A 6,083-nucleotide genomic window follows, 5' to 3' on the forward strand; every position below is an offset into this window, starting at 1 on the left:
AAGGTATATTTGATGTTTAATAACTTCCCATGTATTCAGCAATCCAGAATCAGCACATAAAACATTCTAAAACTTTTTGTCTGCTCTGATTTTTAATTTGTATGCACTTGATTTGCATATTGATTTAAAAGCCACTATCTGTTGCTTGTACCTCTGGTGAACTGCATTTGAAGACAGAATTCAGTCTTGCCTTACACACAGGGGATCATAAAGTCAAAACCTATTTTCTATGTACTGGTACTGTGTACTGTATATACAGTTTATAAATGTTATTTCTGCAGACACCTTCTTACTATATAAGTTTGATCACACTGTTTTAGAGTCCTAATGCCAAGTCAGCAGATTTGCTTTTGAATTACTGGCAACTGGAACGAGCCTCATTTAGGAAATCTGTAACAGTGTTCAATCTAAATACTTTTTCTTCTGTAGCAGAAAGCTTATACTTATTGTAAATAGGAATGAGTGCTTTAGATACAGGGTCTAACTCTTATACCTTATGCTGTCCTTGCAAACCCAGTTTTGCATTTTAAATTTATGGTAAAGATAACGAACTTACCACTATAAATTATTCTTCTCTGTACAGGTCACAGAATTGCAATGGACACAGCTTAATTTTTGTTCTATTGTCAGAATAATAGAGCACACGACAGAGGTGTGTATGTGAGTGGGTGGGTGGTGGATGGGCGTATGTGTGCATGTGCACGTTAGGCAGCGAAGTGTGAGAATCTACTGAAGAAAACAGAGGTTACTCAACAGCCCAACGAGTCTGTTTCTTCATTCAGTCTATTAATTTAGAAATCCAAATTGGAGTCAGGGAATATGAGGGAGTTTACTGCCCCAGGTAATTGAGAAAGCATAAATCTGCTGGCTCTTTGTTGAGACTTCAGGAGAGTAAAAACAGGCAAATGTTACTGTGAGTGTTTCACTGGAAATGTAAAATCTTTGTGTTTTAGAGTATTTGTTTTAGTAAGAAAAGTTTACACAGCTTGTGGAGAGTTTTGTTGGAAAATAAATTTTGTAGCTTCTCCACTTTTTCTACGCTTGCCAATTCCTCTGCATTCCCACTTTGCAGCCAGCTCACTGCTTTTCCTTCATCTAAACTGTCGTGCTGCTGGTCAGAGCTTAGAAAAATGACTGTGACAAAATACTCTTGTTACGAGCTTGCTAGAGAAAAATGCATTGAAATCAAAGGGAGTGAACACAGTTTTGCATTGAACACCTGTTGCACTGGTAAGTGGGGGGAAATTCACTATCATTTTTGACTACAGCTCCCATACCCTTGCCGAGTGTAAAAGCTGTTCTGCATCACATATAGTCTTCATAGTAACTGTATGAATGAAATACTTTTTGTATTTCACTGTAAATAGCACATTATATAAAGCCTGTAGTGGGATAATAATTAATTTAGCTGAAAGTTCTTTTTTATTTATTATTTTAATTCTGAGAATATCAGTATTGCCTGATTTTGAATATCATTTTAGTGAAATGGATAAGATATATGGCAGGTGCATGTTTTCTCCAATTTCCTATTCCAGCATCCAAGCAATTCAGTTTAACTCCCTTAAACATACTTTGTCTTCCCTCTCCCTCTTCCACCCCTCTCCCTGATGCTTATATGCATTTTTTACAACCTAAGAGAGTGAAATTCTGCTGTCAGATATGTGGCTGTTCCTCCCAGTGCTGCTGACTGGTGTGGTTATTCAAGGGTAGTATTTGGCTCAAAGCACGAACTGTGGGGAACACAAGGAAAAGGGTATTTTTCTAGAAATAAAATTCTCAGCATTTTTCTAAACATCATTAAACGACTTTGTAGACGAAGCGTAGGTAAGTAGACCTGTTGTATTACTAAATGGATATATAAGACTATATATATATAAACAGTGGCTTTTGATATGAGAGGATTTTCAGGGTATCAGTGGAAGATGACATTGAAAGACTTTGTTGTTTGAATCATATCAGATCACATGTAAATGGGAAGAAAAGTTATATTGTCTTGCTCTATATAGCCTGGCTTTACCTGTTTTACCAGCTTCAGTAAATGTTCTTGCTCCCTGTAACTGTTACATGACAGCTATGTCCTCCAAGAAGTGATCTATGGATTCCACTTCAATATCTTGAATTTTTTTTTGTTCCTTTTTTTTTTTTTTCACTTTTGCTCCAGAGAGTGTTTATTTTCCACCTTTCTTAAAGTATTTTTAAAGGAATGTTTGGCAGAACTTCAAACCACTGAGTAGCTTATGAAAACTATGGAGTAGGTAGCCATGCTTAGACAAATAAATGAGAATATAAAGAGCATAGTCCAAGATGTAGTATGGCCTATGTATTGATTTATGGAATATAAATATCTTATCACAAAAAAAAGGCATGTCCCAATCCAACTAATGAGAATCATGTTTTGTATAGTGCTACTACTTACATATAGACAACATACTAACAAACACATACATTTCTTAGGCAGATGCACTCAGTAGGCTTTTATTAGCCTTGCTAAGATACTTTCCTTCAGTTAATGTTTTAAGAATGACAAATCATTTGTAATGTGAGCTTGTACTACACATATTGTACAATGCCACCTGCCTGCTGAGCAGTACTTTGAAAAGCACTTTAACAGAATTATTTCAATAAAAAGCTTTAAAAATACTCCAACTGGAGGACATATCAAAGGTTATTGTGATGAAATGTCTTTGCAAAGTTTTGCCAATAGAAAGATGAATATTATTGTTTGCATTAGGATACTAATGAGTTCACATTTCTGTATCTGGTTTCAGGAGCTTTGAATCTGAGGAATGGTAGAGGTCCCAGTGAGCTCCAGAGTCTTCTTATGTATGTGTGGTACAAAACAACCTGTAAAATTTCTATTCAAATGAGCTAAAAAGATAAGAGACAGAAGGAAAGGGAGGAAGATAAAATAGTTTAGTTAAGTGATGCATAGGTCTTGTCAGCTCTCGCTCTATATTTTTCTAAAGAATTTCAGGAAGGATGTGGAAGGAATGGGATGTATTTTAACATTTATGTGTATATATGTTAGATGTTAACCTTATTTTTGTATGTCTTTTCAAATGAATACACATCAGTGCTGTTCAGCAGCCCAAGTCAATCCTTTATCAGTTGTTCAGTGTTACACAGACATCACGGAAGAAAGAATTCTCGAGGAGGGTCTGGAAGGCGGTGAGAGTAACAGTCTCCAGACCTGTTAAGGGACAGGACAGTGGGAATGAACAAGCAAACAGGTTTGTGCAAAAAGGCAGCATCAGTAGGAGTTAAGAGCTGAAAGAAACTATTTTTAAATCGATCCATAAATTTTCTTTACTGACTAGAAATGAAAAAATTCACAGATCCATAAAACCCTCTTCTAGAATACTCATGAATTCATAGTCTGTGTCTGGCATCGGGAGTTCAGAATTTGAGAAGAGTTCCACTGTTTTTGCTTCTCAAGGTGTAAAATGAAATAGATAATTTCTCCTAAGGATCTGGCCCTAACTAATAAAGACCAGTTTTAAAGCTACATTGCATTTGAGTGGAGTACCTGTTTTCACAGAAATCTGTATAAACTCTGAACCTATAGCCCTTACTATAAGTGGAGGATAAAGAAATGAAATTGCACTCATCAAACCCTGAATAAAAGTAGAGACCCATTTTCACTTCTCCTTGCGTATCTTGTTGCTCATCCTATACATGCAGTTCCTGCCTAGGTCTAATACCCTGCCCCTTACTACTTACTGTCTTTTATGCGTTTGTTAGTTATCATTTTAAGCTCCCCTGGTTTTTAAAGTCATATTCACATTCTGTGACAACTGCAAAGGTTTTAATATGGTCCATTATCATACCCTTAGTTGGAATGCAGTGAGTGGCCTGATTGCTTTTAATCAGTGTCTGTCCAAAGTAAAAAGGTTAGTGTAAACCACCTCCTGTGTTAGTTACTACAGCCTCTTCAAGATTCATTTTGTGGTTATGTTTGACCTCCAATTGCTTTAACACATCAGGCTGAAAGTTATTTCCCAAATGCTTTTGACTTTAACTCTATTCTCTCCATGAAAATAAAGCACACTGCAAAAAAATTTATTACATAGTCTAGATGAAGAACAGAGAAATTATTTTTCAGAGTGTAATATAACATTTCTGGTGTACATTTACTTATATTTATTAATTTATTGAAGATCTTTCACCAAAATTTTAGTTCTTCTATCGTCTGTAAAATATGTGGATGCCATTTTTATTGTGAATGTTTTTAATCAAATGTTATTCAGTCGAATTTATTGCTTGGCAATTTGTCTATAATTTATTTCCCCACTTTTATATAACAAACTGTTACATATGAGCTTACAGTAGTTTTATAGACAGGTTTTTTTTATAACTTACCACCCTAGAGATGCATTCCTACGCAGCCCCGAAAAAGATTTATATCAGATATAATAGAGATTAAGCTGGTTCTTCTAACTCATCTGTGTTCTCTTTTCTTACTTTTTTTTATCTATCATGCATACCTACTCTGCAATGAATTCTAGCAGTACAAAATTGGATTTGCTTATAAATTATTTAGTTATGAACAACTAAACACAAAAATAAGGTTCTTTATATTTTAAACTACCCACTCCAAAGTAATTTCTTGTTGATCTCCATCACCAGCCTATTTCTTACCAAAATATTCGCTTTTCCTTAAAAGGCATATTAAATCCTATGATCTAAAAACTGGTGGACTCCATGACACTGAAACTGTATAATAATTTCATACTATACTAGTCTGCCTATTTTAATATCTTTATATTGACCAAGATAAATATTTAGATTTGGCACTATTACTAATCACTATTTCTGCAAATAGAGAAAACTACTTTTCAGACTTTCTTAAAGACAGGATCTGATTGCATGCCTAATCTATGTATTTTCTAGGGTTAATCTTTCATTACAATGACAATCACTTTTTTTAATTTAATATATAAATATCTCATATGGTATATATATAAATATATATATTCAATTGTGCTTCAGCACCAAACACTGAAGCATAATGATTCAGTGTGTAAAACATCCTTACCAGGAAAGTAATTCTATTATGTATTTAAAATATGTATACGCCATACATCAAAATTGTGACAATGAGAAAATATTACTGCACTTCTAGTTAAAGTCACAGTAAGATTGGAAAAGAAAAGAAAAGAAAAGAAAAGAAAAGAAAAGAAAAGAAAAGAAAAGAAAAGAAAAGAAAAGAAAAGAAAAGAAAAGAAAAGAAAAGAAAAGAAAAGAAAAGAAAAGAAAAGAAAAGAAAAGAAAAGAAAAGAAAAGAAAAGAAAAGAAAAGCATCCATCCAACTTCAGTCATCTAACTTAGCCAAGCCTGTAGTCAAAGGAAGGATGCTGGCTCCTTCAAGGGATGACTCACAGCATCTTAATTGAGTTTCTGTTCTGAAGTGCCTGATGGAGAAGTCTCTCCCCATCCCCATCCCCATCCCCGTCCCCGTCCCCGTCCCCCCCCAACTCCCCAATTACCAACAGAGAGAGGGGCATAGGGGAAACAGCTGAGGCTTATCCCTTTAATATCATAAGTGTTCTTTTCAGTCTTGCAGGTGACTTTTGCAGAAACAACTCTAGTAGTTAAGTTCAGATACCAGTAATTTTTTTTCAGGTGAAGTCTGGTCTGCAATTACACTGGAATCTAATATAAGTCAGTTACTTTTCCTCTGTTATTCATCCCCTAAGAAACTTCTTATATTAAATCAAGTGAGATCACTTTCTTGAAAAGCCTGTTTATCATTCAAAACTAAAGAAATCTGGGAAAGTCTCAACAAATCTTTCACTAAAAATTCAGCAATCTTAATTCTTCCAGCATGGCACAAATCCTGCTACTGAAACTGGAGGCAAAGTTCCTTACTTTATATGCATACACAACTTTCATTAGATGGTCTATGTGTGCTGATTAATGTTTACAGAATTTATATATTCTGCAAAAATAAAATGCTTTTTTACTAGCACTGAGTTAAAGATTTCAACACGTACTTACAATAAAAGACTAATCCCTTTTGTTACCAAGTAATTAGTTTAGCTATATTTAAACTAAAACCACTGTAGTTTATAGTATGAGCTATC

Source organism: Nyctibius grandis, chromosome 7 (genome assembly GCF_013368605.1).
Source record: "Nyctibius grandis isolate bNycGra1 chromosome 7, bNycGra1.pri, whole genome shotgun sequence".
Taxonomy (NCBI): domain Eukaryota; kingdom Metazoa; phylum Chordata; class Aves; order Nyctibiiformes; family Nyctibiidae; genus Nyctibius; species Nyctibius grandis.